The sequence below is a fragment of the Aegilops tauschii genome, chromosome 1 (genome assembly GCF_002575655.3).
Source record: "Aegilops tauschii subsp. strangulata cultivar AL8/78 chromosome 1, Aet v6.0, whole genome shotgun sequence".
NCBI lineage: Eukaryota > Viridiplantae > Streptophyta > Magnoliopsida > Poales > Poaceae > Aegilops > Aegilops tauschii.
In genome coordinates, this window is record NC_053035.3 from 55,711,438 (window position 1) to 55,726,638 (window position 15,201).

The 15,201-nt window shown below is 52.1% G+C and overlaps 1 long non-coding RNA gene across 1 annotated transcript; it reads right to left on the reverse strand.

The window, feature by feature from the left end:
- Positions 1 to 7,811: 7,811 nt before the first annotated feature.
- LOC109780193 (uncharacterized) lies at positions 7,812 to 11,167 on the reverse strand. Its single transcript, XR_012201706.1, has 4 exons — positions 10,654 to 11,167; positions 10,225 to 10,560; positions 9,341 to 9,431; positions 7,812 to 8,095 (listed from the first exon to the last, which is right to left on the reverse strand). It is a non-coding gene; the product is annotated as an uncharacterized lncRNA (long non-coding RNA).
- Between the last annotated feature and the right edge of the window lie 4,034 nt (positions 11,168 to 15,201).

A 15,201-nucleotide genomic window follows, 5' to 3' on the forward strand; every position in this document is an offset into this window, starting at 1 on the left:
AGGCTGGTTTTCCGGACGCAGGCGGTTACAAAAGCCAGGAGAGGAGGAAAAAATGGAGCAGACCCAAATTCAGAAGTTGCACGAAAGGGTTCAAGCGCTAGAGGAACGAGACGGCAATCGACATGCCGAAACTACCCCGCCATCTCAGCGGAGAAGCAGCGTGGCTTCCACCGAGCTGCTTCAGCCGGAGCATGTCTTGACGGCTCCTGCTAGCTACCCCGTGGATGCTATCACGGAGTCTCAACATTGCCACCTTATGGCGCAATGGCAGAACTTCAAAGTTAAGGCGGCTGTTGGCTCTGTTTTACCTCCTGAACCCGGCGCAACCTACCACTGCCGGCCGATTCCAGAAGGATATGCTAGGGTGATGGTGGATGAAATAACGGAGGGATTTGAGGACCTCCAGCTTGACCACCCTACCGGTGAAGGGGAGACTCGGCTGGGTTTAGCTCTGACGACTCCGTGCCTATGGCGGAAGGAGCTCATTAACCTTCCGAACTGGACGCCTCCGGCGAGTAAGGGCACTCCGCCGCCGCCTCCTCCTCCAGCGAGTGATCAGGGCACTCAGCCTCCTTCTCCGGCGCGTGGCGGCACTCCGCCTCCTCCTCCGCCTCCTCCTCCGGCGAGTGATCAGGGCACTCAGCCTCCTTCTCCGGCGCGTGGCGGCACTCCGCCTCCTTCTCCGCCTGCGCTGGCGTGCCAGAGCAGCCAACCTCCTCCTTCTCCGCCTCGTCAGCAAGGGCGGAAGAGACCCGCCGCCGCTCCAGCTGCTCCGGCGCGTTGTAGTCCTTCTCCTCCTCCTCATAAGCAAGGAAAGAAGACAGCCGCAGCCGCTCCGTCTGCTCTGCCGGCGTCTAGCAGTACAGCTGCCAGAGGCGGGAGGCAATACAGATTCGGTCCTTCTCTGAAGACTCCAGAGAAGTTACCATACGAGAGGACCGAGGAGGAGAACGCGAAGATCGTGCGAGACGAAGTGAAGAACTTCTTTGAAGGGGTGAAAGCAAAGAAACATCCACCTCCGGAGGAGATGGTAGATCCGGTGAAAGCGAAGCGCACTCTGGATGCCCTGACAAAACCACCAAAGTCTCCGCCGAAAGGCAACTATGAGCGCATTATTGCAAAGACATTTGTTGAAGCGGAGCGGTCGGGAAGTACTGTCAGTGATCAAAGGTTAAAAGAACGACGAGCTGGGAAAAAAATTGCCCAGCTCGGCGAACAAGCGAACCAATTGTGCCCCCCGCTCAAGGTGTCTAAAGACATCGTCGCTAATGATCCGAGGATGGTGGCCGGTTATAGCAATCTTGGAGATTACCTGCCCGACGATGTACATTCGGAAATCATGGAGGTGGACGAACACAAATACCATTACGGGAAGCCTCTCGTCAAAGATAAAAGATCTCTAACAACGATGATGCGAAGATTACATGATTGGTACATGAAAACCTGCAGAGAGTCTGATGGGATGAATACTTTGACGCTGAGAGTTAAACCGGAGCATGACCTCGTTGGAATTGAACTGCTGAATGTTCCATTTGAGGAGTTCTTCCAGTTTTTCAATCAAAAGGCCCTCGATAAATCAACGATCACTTGCTACTATCTGTAAGTAGTACTACTTCTGTCATTAAGTCTCTCTATATAGGTCAGCTCTTTCATTGCATGTATTTATAATTATCCTCACTATATTATGCAGATTGAAGATCGCCGAATTGAAGAAAAGACAAATCGGTGATATTGGGTTCATTAACACAAATCTCATAGATGCATATACGGTTGAAAAACATGCCAAAGAAGCCGAGGCCAACTTGCTACGATCGTTGGTATTAAATCAAAACAAAGATATAATACTCTTTCCTTACAACTTCAAGTGAGTGTTACTGTCTTGTGCATATTCGGTTTCCCTTATTAGTCCAGGTTATGGTAATGTAATTGATGACTTATGCATGCATGCGCAGCTTCCACTATATTCTCCTAGAGATTAAGCTTGAGCAGGGAGTAGTAACCGTCTTAGACTCGAGACGAAAAGATCCCCAGGACTATGCGGACATGACTCAAATGCTCGAGAAGTAAGTTAAATCGATCATTATCCACCATATCAGCAACTTTGTTCATTTCCTGATATCAAGTAATTGTTTTCTTTGTCTGGCAAGGTTTGGAGAAAATTCACCACAAAAGCTCCGGGACTGCCGAAGAAGCTGCAATTTAGACACCCGAAAGTAAGTACTATTGTAGCATGTTCCGCACATCTCCTAGTGATTCAAGCGCTAGTTTCATCAATACCATTTAGCATGCTTGCTTATCAGTTAGATTGACCACTATTTCTTGTAAAGTGGTTGTGGCAGGAACAAGGGAATGATTTCTGTGGATACTACGTTTGCGAGTCTATCCGCCACACGACCTGTGAGCGGGGCTACTCTGACGAACAATATGAAGTGCGTAAGCAATAATATTCACAATTTTATTTTATTACCATCATTTGTGTCGAGTTTCATTTATTCATATATATATATATGTATTGACCCCCTTCTTCAAATTAGATGTTTCGGATGTGGGATGAACTCCTAGCAGAAGATCGTATGCGAGCAATTCAAGAGGAATTGGCGGCATTCTTCCTTGACCACGTGATCGCTGAAAACGGAGAATACTATGTGGACCTTGTGTTCTTACAATTTAATTAGGAGATTATATTGTAAGAGATAATTATTGTATATATGTAGCCGGTAGTGTCAGATAGATATACGAGAACTTGTTGTTCGACCAATCTCTCGGAGAAGGAGAGGTGGTCGATATCACTTCTCTCTATATGCATATGTTAATGACGATCTTCTGTTTCCTTCATTTGCTTACTAGCTAGCGTGTCTAGTCCTCTCCATACGTATATAGTACGTAGCGTCGACCAAGCACGGAGATAAGAGAGGACACTTCTCTCTATTAATTAGCTAGCTAACACAATACATGAAACACCTAAGTTAACCCCCATACCCCCCCCTTTCAAAAAAAACCCCACAGCCCCTGAAATGCTGACGCGTGGATGCCTATTGGTCCCGGTTGGTGACACCAACCGGGACAAAAGGCCCTACCTATTGGTCCCGGTTGGTGGCACCAACCGGGACCAAAGGCCCCCCTGCCTGGGCTGGCAGCAGCGGCCACGTGGAGGACCTTCTGTCCCGGTTCGTGTAAGAACCGGGACTAAAGGGTTAGGGCTTTAGTAACGACCCTTTAGTCCCGGTTCGAAAACCGGGACAAAAGGCCCTTACCAACCGGGGTAAAAGCCCCTTTTTCTACTAGTGTTTGTTGCCGGCGAGCAGCACCAAGGATGGGGTCAACGCTCTAGCGCTAGTACAGAGTAGGAGAACAACCCGTGGCCGGCGACGATTGGCTTAATTGCAGCGCCGGTGGCCGGTGGCCGGCGACGGAGACTTCATTGCAGCATTGGTGCCCGGCGACGAGGCTTCATTGCATCACCGGCCGCCTCGACATCGTAGCACCGGTGACCCGACGACCTCATACCTCATCCGGCATGCCGCACCGGCGAAGCTCCATTGCAGCCCCGGCAGCGCGGCAATAACTCCGGTGCAGCACAGGTGACGCCCGACAAAGCTCCATTGCAGCGTCGGCGGCGCGGCAACAACACCGGCGACGCCCGACGAAGCTCCATTGCAGCGTCGGCGGCGCGGCAAACAGCACCGGCGACGCCCGACGAAGCTCCATTGCAGCGTCGGCGGCGCGGCAACAACACCCGCGACGCCCGACGAAGCTCCATTGCAGCGTCGACGGCGCGGCAACAGCACCGGCGACGCCCGGCGAAGCTCCATTGCAGCGCCGGCAGCGCTTCATTGCAACCCCGATGGAGCTCCATTGCATCTTATCACAGCACTTTGCAACACCAGCGGCGAGCTGCCCAACCTGCCCCTCGAGCTACGTTGCAGCATCGGCGGCGAGCAGCGCACGTCTCCGGTCTTCATGTTGCGTTGCAACACCAGCGGCCTCGCTGCGCTGGTGGACGGCATCGCCCCTTCCTGCCGAGCAACAATGGTGGTCGTCCATGGCGAGGAGCACACAGCTCGTGCCCCCCCCTCCCGCCCCCCTCCAGCGGGATGCTGCTGCTGGTTGTCGCCGTGGTCCTCTCCCTGTTCGCAGCAATGGGGGGCTGAGCTTCGGCGTCGCCATGGGCGCCCTCTCCCATCTCGGATGCAAACGAAGGAGAGATGGGGGAGGTAAAATACGAGTCAAACGAGTGGAGGAGAGAGATCGTACGAGAAGAGATAAGGCTGGAGGGGGAAGCCGTGGACTGGCCCACAAAGGGCACGTGTCGCTGGGAGAAGACGGCTTACATGTCGCTGTTTTCGTCCGGCTTAATTGAAACGTTTTCCGAAGTATAAAGGTCAGTCGTGTGGATGAGCGGGCACCAGCAGCTCATGCCACGAACTTCGGAGTCGTCGACGTCAGTCAGCATGGACAAATAGATGGCTGCCTACGTGGACGTCGCCATCTCGTGGGCCGCCTGGGTCCCACCTGCGTGCCTGCGCGTGGGGCCGGCGGTCGAGCCGCGCGGCACGGCACGGGGTCGGTTTCCGTTGAGAAAACGGGCGTGCGGCGCGCGTCCACCTCGTCCATGAAGCGTCTGTTGGTCTGGGCGGATAGGCGGCAGGTCTCTGTACCTCATTTGGCCGCTTTCAATCGTATCCAAAAGCTTCTGGATGGAATGGATGGATGGTGGCCACGCCGTCGCCACCTTCGTGAGATGACAATGGCAGCTAGCTTCGCCGACATCACCAGGTAAGAGAGAGTGAGTGAGCTTCCCCGACCACGGTGATCATGAAACGCACACACATGACGGAGTATTGAAATGCCGTGCCAGATCCACCCGGATTTCCACCGGTTGCACGGCAGCATCATGCGTAACACTGGCTTGAATCAAATTGCCATTGATGCACCTCTCTGCATGAGTTTTACGGAGCTGTGGTGCGATTTTCAGAGACGTGATAATTGGGGCCTAGCCTAGGAATGTGCAAGCAAAGCTAGAGCACGGACTAGCCGTCGCTTTCGCTTTCGTTTTTTTCCTTTTAAAAAAAGAGGATGACCCCGGCCTCTACAACATACGGCCACTTTATTAATTATTCTCACAAGACCTTATAAAGCCAAACAACTGCAAGACTAAAGGCACCGTATAAGCAACAATTGTTGCTACACCTATCCAATTGATGAAGGGGCACAGATAGTCTGGGCATAATACCAAACAGACATCGCAGCCAAACCTAAACATCTAAGACCCGAGGTCCCAACCAGGACGCCTGCCTGGTATGGGGCACCTGCCAGTCCGGCGCACTCCTCAACCAGGACGCCTGCCGGGTATGAGGCCGCCGCAGCCACCTGCCACCAATCCATCTTCAGAGTTGTACTGTTGCATGTACCGTGCCAGGTCTCTCTGCCATCGACGCCACCACGACGCTCGACAGCGTCGTCCTCCTGCGCGAGTCCATCCTCGCACAGCAAACTCCGAATCTGCACTGCGCCACACCGTCAAGATCCGTCGCCATCAGTGTGTAGGAAGAATCACCGCTCCACCAAAGAATCCGTCCTCTGGTCCCTCGATCACGTGTGTACCTCCAAGAATGACGCCCCCAAGGGAGGAACGACACCAGAGCGCCGCCGTCATCCGATCATCCGATCTAGGGTTTCCCTCGGAGGTAGCCGAGAGTGGCCTTGAGCTTCTCCATGGCGATGCCTTCAAGAAGGGAACGACGCAGATAGCGCCGCCACCGCCGGCCTTAGTAAACGCCGAAGGCAAGTTTTCACCCAGATCAGTTCGAAGGGATCCAACTCTCGTGCACGAGCTGCCGTCACCACCAGCACCACCAGGCAGAACCATGGAGCACCGGCAGATCAGCGAGCCGCCGGCACCACCGCATCCAGATCGCCGGCCACCCCGGGCTGCCCCCATCCCAGCGTCGTCCGGGTCAGAGACGGAGCCGCCGACCGCGCACAGGGACCACCACCGCCTGCACACGCTGGAGCGCCGCCGAGAGCCCAACGCCCGCCACCGCTTGCCGAGGGCCGCCGCCGCGCGCCCCGAGCGGACTCCCACGCACACCAGGGGGAAACCGCGAGCGTGAGCCCTACCGTCGCCCCCAAGCCCGCGCCGCCAACAACCGCCGCGATCCGCCCGCGCCAGATCCAGCGAGTCGTTGGAGAAGAGATTCCATTGGAAGAAAGGAAAGAAGGAAGGAAGGCAAGGAGCGGGTGTGATGGTCGGTCAATCGACTTTGTGGATCTTTTTTCCTTCTTCCTTTTCTTCATGGATGGATGGGAGGCTCAGGCTCAGGCTCGGCAAAATGAACAAAAATGACCCCAAGGTGAAAAAAATCACAAAATAAATTGTGGACGAAATTAATTCACGCAGTTAACTCTTTTGGGTAGCACCCAATGCGTCAACGCTACACTACACAATGTAGCGCCCTCCCAAATCTGGCACCCTAAAAAAGTTACATGGAATTAAAAAAAATTCCTAGGAAAGACTTATGATTGCCTAGGATTGTTTGTGATTGACTTTGTTTTACTTGATTGTTTGCCTAGAAGAATGAAAATCCAAAAGCAACTACTTGAAATCCTAGCTTGTTTTGGTAGAGACCAAACCATTTTGAAATATTGTTGGGCACAAGGCTAACCTAAATAAGTCCCAAGAATATCAAAGCCAAAATAATTTTCATAAAGGATTTGTGTTGGTCTTTTGAACATTCACAAATAACTTTGATCTGAACTTTTTAGGAGTTATAAACATATGTCATTTGAACATTCACAAATTTTTTCAGAATTTTTTAAACATCTAAATGTGACTTTTTAAAATTTGGATCATGGGAGCATGTGAAGGGTGGTATCACCTGATGTCTCCGGCTACTGCCTCATGAAAGCATGATGGTTTTAAAATGCCAGTGTGGTAATTGGGGACTAGGAATGTAAGAGCTCGGAGCCTCAGACTAGCCGTCGCCGTCGTGCCTGTGCTGGAGTGTCGCGCAGTGTGGAGTCGCTGTCCGCGTAATTCCATTGGATGGAAGCAAGGGGCGGGAGCGATGGTCGGTCAGTGAGCTTTGTGGATCGTTTCCCCCCTTCCTTTTCTTCATGGATGGATGGGAGGCTCAGGCTCGGCAAAACGGACAAAAATGACCCCGAGGTGAAAGAAATTCATAAAATAAACTGTGGACGAAACTAATTCACGCAACTAACTCTTTTGGGTAGCGCCCGCCTGACAGGCGCTACAAGCCTCACCAGCTGTCACATCCTAGATTTTTCCCAACTCTGGTACCCTAAAAAAATTACATGGAAAAAATTCCTAGGAAATACTTATGATTGCCCAGGATTGTCTGTGATTGACTTTGCTTTACTTGATTGCTTGCCTAGAAGGATGAAAATTCAAAAGCAACTAGCTGAAACCCTAGCTTGTTTTGGTAGAGACCAAACCATTTTGAAATATTGTTGGGCACAAGGCTAACCTAAATAAGCCCCAAGAATATAAAAGCCAAAATAATTTTCATAGAGGATTTGAGTTGGTCTTTTGAACATTCACAAATAATTTTGATCTGAACTATTTAGGAGTTATAAAGATATGTCGTTTGAACATTCACAAAAATTTTCAGAATTTTTTGAACAACTAAGTGTGACTTTTTAAATTTTGGATCATGGGAGCATGTGAAGGGGGGTATCACCTGATGTCTCCGGCTACTGTGTAACACCCACGATGCAGCTATATCTCCCACGTGTCGAGGCACGACTTAGAGGCATAACCGCATGGTGGTTTTTTCGCAAGAGGGGTTAACTTCACACAATCCCATGTACTGAATAAGAGAGTGATAAAGAGTTGGCTTACAATCGCCACTTCACACAAATAACAAGTTAATCATACATCATCCAGAATAAAAACAAGGTCCGACTACGGAACCAAAATAAAAGAAGACAACCCCAAATGCTAGATCCCTGATCGTCCCAACTGGGCACCACCACTGATCAACCGGAAAAGACACATAACAACGATCAAGATCTTCATCGAGCTCCCACTTGAGCTCGGTTGCGTCACCTGCACTGGTATCATCGGCACCTGCAACTGTTTGGAAGTATCTGTGAGTCACGAGGACTCAGCAATCTCACACCAGCGAGATCAAGACTATTTAAGCTTATGAGTAGGGTAAGGTAAGGAGGTGGAGCTGCAGCAAGCACTAAGTATATATGGTGGCTAACATACACAAATAAGAGCAAGAAGATAAGCAACGCAACGGTCGAGAATCTAGAAGTGATCAAGAAGTGATCCTGAAACTACTTACGTTCAAGCATAACACAAGACCGTGTTCACTTCCTGGACTCCGCCGAAAAAAGACCATCACGGCTACACACGCGGTTGATGCATTTTAATTAAGTCAAGTGTCAAGTTCTCTACAACCGGACATTAACAAATTCCCATCTGCCACATAACCGCGGACATGGCTCTCGAAAGTTTATACCCTGCAGGGGTGTCCCAACTTAGCCCATCACAAGCTCTGACGGTCAACGGATATTCCTTCTCCCGGGAAGACCCGATCAGTCTCGGAATCCCGGTTACAAGACATTTCGACAATGGTAAAACAAGACCAGCAAGACCGCCCGAATGTGCCGACAAATCCCGATAGGAGCTGCACATATCTCGTTCTCAGGGCACACCAGATGGGCAAGACGTCGGGTTGGCATAGCCCCTGGTTGCCCAGGGCTGCCGGACATCGCCCAGTTCGGAGCAACACTTAGAGAAGCACTGGCCCCCGGGGGGGGGGGGGGGGGGTAAAAATAAAGATGACCCTCGGGCTCGCGAAAACCCAAGGGAAAGTTATAGGTTGTTAGGCAAATGTAAAACCAAGGTTGGGCCTTGCTGGAGGAGTTTTATTCAAAGCGAACTGTCAAGGGGGGCCCATAACTCCCCAACCGCGTAAGGAACGCGAAATCAAGGAACATAACACCGGTATGACGGAAACTAGGGGGCAAGAGTGGAACAAAACACCAGGCATAAGGCCGAGCCTTCCACCCTTTACCAATTATATAGATGCATTAATTAAAATAAGAGATATTGTGATATCCCAACAAATCCATGTCCCAACATGGAACAATCTTCAACTTCACCTGCAACTAGCAATGCTATAAAAGGGGCTGAGCAAAAGCGGTAACATAGCCAATCAACGGTTTGCTAGGATAGTTGAAAAAGGTTAGAGGCTATCATGGCAATTTGGGAGGCTTGATAAACAAGTGGTAGGTAGCGCGACATAGCGATAGAGCGAACAACTAGCAAGCAAAGATAGAAGTGATATCGAGGGTATGGTCATATTGCCTGAGATCCCGCAACGAAGAAGAACGAGTCCATGAAGAAGACAAACGGACGTAGTCGAACGAATCCTCACAACTCCGGAACGGAACCGAAGCTAACGAGAGAAGCAATCCGGAAAGGAGCAAACAACATGGTAAACAACCATCACATAAACATGGCATGATGCACAACCAAGTATGATGCATGTCCGGTTTTATGAGGCATGACATGGCAATATGCACAAACAATACTACAAATTAAGTGGAGCTCAATATGCAACGAGTTGCATATTGACGAAACACCACATTGAAACATTTAGTTCACTCTCGTTTATGTACCCAACAATATTAAATGTTATTAACTATGGCAAGAGGTGAAGCATAATAAAACTACCTATCTATGCAAGTTTAAATGAGGCCGGAACAACAAGCAACATGTCCGAAAAATCCTCATATGCATATTTTAAAAGTTGGTACTGTTCTGCCCTAAACCATATTTTAGAGTTGTTAAACATGCAAAGTAAGTACACCAAGTTAAACTAGGCATTTTTCTACCCCATTTACATATAAAGTTTATTTAAAACCAAGCTACGGTTATTTAGTTATGAAATAAAGCATTTTAGCATGTCATTAGAGCAAATTTAAACAAACAGCATTTTAAGCATTTTTAACATGGATGAAAGTTGGATATTGTGAAACTAGATGAAATTCTAGTCATTTTACATATATAACTTATTTTAATCTGATGCACGGTTCTGAAGTTATTATATGCATGAACATTAAGGGGTTCTTTGAAAAACTGCAGTTCTCTGATTAATTAGCAAATTCGTTCGCGAAAAAAAAAGCAGGCATCGGGCCGAATTGGAGCTACAGGCCGAAACATGACATGGGTGCTGGGGGTTGCCTCACATAATGGGCCTTGGCCCGGTCGGTGGACTGCAGCAGGCCAGCTGGAGCTCTGGGCCTCGCACAGGACGCTGCGGATCTGGGCCACGCGCAGGGCAGCGGTTCGACGCGTGCGCTGGCACGGTCGTCGATTCAGAGGGTCAATGAGGGGCACGCCTTGCTCGTCCTCGTGCTCGAAGCAGAGGAAGTAGAGGCCGGCAGCGAGGCTTGGCGAAGCAGGGGAAGTCCGGGACGGCGGGGCACGGGGAGATCGGCCGGATCCCGATGTGAACACTGAGGGGGGGCGGATCCGGCGGCCGGCGCCTTGATCTGAAGCAGAGGACAGCCATGGCCTGGGCTCTGCAGAAGAAACGGCGGCTGGGCAGTCAGCGAGGAGCGACGCGAGGGGAGGAAAAGGAAGACTCAAAGGCACAGCTCGACGGCGGAGCTCACCTCTAGCGATGCGGCGGCGACGGGGAGGCAACAGCGGAGGGCGGCAACACCACGCGATGAGCTCGGGAGTTTTGCCATGGTATTGCTCCGGCGAGGGGCAACGGGTGGTGATGGAGCTCCGACATGGAGCTGCTGCTACGCGGGTCAACGGGGAAACAACATCCATGGGGATCGGGAGGAGGAGCGTGGTTGGTCAGGCACGGAAACAGAGGAGGTGGGTGCCGACGGATCTGGGTGATGTGATGGGGAGTAGTGGAGGCGGCTGAGAGCAGTGGCGGAGACAAGCCCCAGGCTGCCCGGGCGGCGGCCTGGATCGTGAGGCTTGGCTCCTTTGTTTACTGTAGCAGATTTTACACTGTTTAATACTGTACCAAGTGATTGGCCTGGGGCTTGCCCGGGTCGTGGCTTGATCCTAGCTCCGCCACTGGCTGAGAGGATCCCTAGGAAATAGGGTTAGGTCCAAAATATACTAGGGATAGACTATATATAAGGGAAGAAGGAGGGTTTTTGATCATCCGATCGAAATTCGACGGATGAGAATAAATATGCTAGGGAGTCCAATAAATAAAACGATGATATTTTGGGGATGTTTGGGAATGATCTGGACCCAACGGAGCCGACTGTCCGGGTTGGGTTCGGAAAACTTTCAGACGCGCACTCGAGGGTGGTCGATGCACTTGCACACTATGCAAGGAGGGGTTAGGTGGGTCTAGTGAGTTGTAGGTGGGCTGTGGAGAGTGCGATGGGCTGAGAGGAGAGAAGAGAAGGCAGCCCGACAACAGTTTCCAGAGACCGAAAACATCCGACGTGTGACCGGCTTATAGTGTCGCTATATGCTATCCGTTGGGGCGTCAAACGGACTCCGAATGTGATGAAATTTGGCAGGCGGTCTACCGACAACATAGCAACACCGCATGCCAACTTTCATCCCATTCCGAGAACACTTTCCGGCCACTTATAAAATAATATTTTGGACGTGTCGCGGGCACGTGCAAGTGTGTCTGGGCTCAGAACGGACAACAGAGAGAACTGGGGGAAACCGGACGGATGCAAGTTTTGAAAACATGATGATGCAATGCACATAATGACATGGCAAGATGTAACACGCAAGCGAAAGACATGGCAACGACGACGAATAACTGGAAGACACCTGGCGCAACGGTCTCGGGGCGTTACATACTGCCCCATGAAATCATGATGGTTTTAAAATGCCAGTGCGAAATGGTAAAACTAAATCCTCACGGATTTTAACTGCTTCCACACTGGCCTGAATTAATTGCCAAATTGCAATCGCTGCACCTCTTCTAAGTACCACATCCGTCCTGGTTTATTGGTCCTTAATATTTTGTGCCAAACTTTGATCATATTTAAGTAAGAAAATAATAATGCATACCACTAAAAATTATATCATTGGATTCGTATTTAAGCATAATTTCTGATGATATTATTTTTAGTTACATGTATTAAAATTTTGTTAGTTAAATTTAAAGTCAAAATTTTGCATAAAATGCGAAGGGGACTAATAAACCTGAACGGGGGTACTATGTTTCTAGTGTGATAATTGGGGCCTAGGAATGTGCAAGAGCTCGGAGCCTCAGACTAGCCGTCACCGTCGTGCCTGTGCTGGAGTGTCGCGTGGTGTGGAGTAGCTGTCCGCGTAATCCTCTTGAGATCGGGTTCAGCAGCACCGGCGGCGGCGACGCCCGGTGACCGGCCGGCCGACCGGTCTTCCTTCTGCTCTTGAAATGCGAACGAGATTAGTTTGAAATGTACTGTATGTATTGGTGAGAGTACATAGATTAGCATTGGGCTGTAATAGAGTCCTCATATCTCTTCGTGATAATAATTCAGATTTCAGATGGTGCATTCGATCAAATTTCCTTTTTCTCTTCTTTTGTTCCTGCACACAAAAAAATCCTTTTCATTTCTGCTCTTTTTGTTCAGATCTTGGCGAGCATAGCTAGGACTAGGAAGGATTGAGTGTACCACACTGATCTGATGAGATCTTGGTGGTGGATATCCATCCCCTTTTGACACCCACGACAAGCAAAAGCAGATGCTACTCAGTATACTAGAATCACACAAGAAGAAGAGGGCTGGCTTGTTTGGTGTGCAATGCCATGCTTGGGCGATTGGGCAAAGCCGAGCTGGATTGTTGGCGCACGCCAAGAAAAGCATCAAGCCTATGGTATCCACGTCTACTCTACTGGTAGTCGTACTAATCTATTGAGTATTGAGTTATCTTCTCTTCTCCTCTCTTCTAGTGGTACGTGGAACTGCTTTTGCACCTTTGCACATTTGGCTTCCTCGAAGTCGTCCATGATTATTCATGTCACCAACCGAAACTCACCCCATGATTCAGCCGTGTTGGGATAAGGCCAACTCCACCTCACGACCCCAAATAAACGTCCGGTTTGACCGGATTTTGTCTTTTTAGGGCGGCAATGGGTTCGCCCATGTCCGCGTCAGTCCGTTGGGTCGTGGGTGCGCCTAACGCGCGGCCACACCCCAAATCATGTCCGGGGTAGACGTGATTAAAAAAAAACTTAAATAAAATGTTTAAAAAAGTAAATAAACGCAGTTAAAAAAACTTAAAACATAATTTAGGAATCATGGCCACAAAACGGCCCATTTCACGGTTCACTTAAACGGCCCAGTGCCATAATTAACGTAAAAACAAAATAAAAAAAGCCGCTCGCGCGCTCCTGTCGCGCCCGTTGATACCGTGGCCGTCGCCGTCTTCAGTGGCCGCCGGTGTCGTCGTCGTTGCTGACGAGGTCGACGTAGTCCGGCGGCGTCCACAGGTGGGCCGGCGGTCCGTGGTGCACCGTGGCGGCGTGGTGGAAGGTGGCAGGTGCCTGCACCACCTCCGCGGCGAGGCGTCCCGCTCCGATGACCGCGGCGGCGTGGGGCACCAGTCCACTCCTCCCACGGCGGCCGCCATCTCCGGAGCCGTGCACGACCAGCTCCAGTGCTGGCCCACTAGGCCCGGGTGGAACGCGGCCACCGGCGCCTTCTCCTTCGCCACCATCTCCAGCTCGGGGATGGCAACGTCGCCGGTCGCGGAGAGGGCCGTCATCTCCTCGAGGCCCACCCATTGGCGTTCATCGTGCGTACGCACGGAGTCCTCCATGACACGCGCCATGAGACGGGCCTCCTCCTCCGTTGTCATGCGAGGAGGTGGTGGCGGAAATGGAGATGGCGACGGCGACGGCGTGGGCGTGAGGCCGCGCACCCGCGTACGCCCGCATGCCTCGGGAGCAGCCGCTCGGTGCTCACGTGGCCGCCGCGACCCCGTCGACGTGCCGGCGAAGAAGGACGCCCGCCGCATGTCGTGCTCATCCCGGAACCAAGTGTCCCACAGGGGCGAGTCGGGGGCGTACCTCTCGTCATAGTAGAGGTCGTCCGGGAGGAGGCGGCGGCGGCGCTCGATCTCCTGGCGGCGCACACGGCCGCTCAGTGGGACTGGCGGGATCGGCACGCGGTCGGCCGACAAGTGCCAGTTGTTGGGGAGGTGGAGGTCGCTCCAGGGTAGCGGCGTCCTCGTCTCCCAATAGTGGCGGCATACGGCCGCCTCGATGTAATGCGGGTCGCGCTCGCCGGCGGCCGTGGGCGCGATGGAGAACGCGGGCGGCGCGGCGGCCCGACGCGGTGGTGATGCGGGCTCCTCCTTCTTCACGGAGCCACGGCGACGCCCCGACGAGCAGTCAGCCCCGCGGTCGTGCTTCCCATTCCGGCCGTAGTTCCATAGGCCCATGGCTGCGAGGTGGTCGACCGGCGAGTTCGAGGCGAGGCTAGGGTTTGTCGGGTTCCGAGGAGGCCGCGGGGTGGAGTGGGGGAGTGTGGACGACGACCGGTCCACGGGTTCCCATTTAAGAAGAACCGCGACCGTTCGGCTGGGCGGATGATAGGCGGGGCCGCCCGCGTGTGCGCATTGATATCGGGCGATGGGAGGTAGATGGCTGCCTGCCACGCGGCCCCGACGCGCACGAAGCGCGCGTCCGTTTGGTGTCCGCCGCGACCCAAACCCGGCGCATGTTTGCGCTTGAAATGGGTCGGCCCGGATACGAAACGGACCAGATAAATCCGGGCCGTCGCGCGCTGGGCCCTCTCGTTTGTCCCTTTACCCCAAACGAACGGGGCCGGACAGAATGGGGTCGCGCGGTGGAGTTGGCCTAATAACTTAGCTTGGCTACCAAGCACTAATCCTAACAAAGGCTGGATGATGCTGTTGTCTAAACACTACTACTACTAATCGTACCACACAAAGTGGTGATAATCATAGCAAAAGTAAAGTAGAGGTGAGTGTGCATGAGCTGATGCCACGAGGTTGGAGTCGTCGACGTCAGTCAGCATGGACAAATAGATGCTGCCTACGTGGACGTCTCTATCGCGCGGTCCGCACGGGTCCCACCTGCGTGCCTGCGTGCGGGACCGGCGATCGAGCCGCGCGAAACGGCACGGGGTCGGTTTCCGTCGAGGCTGGCGTGCGGCGCGCGTCCACGTCCTCCATGAAGCGTTTGTTGGTCTTGGCGGATAGGCGGCAGG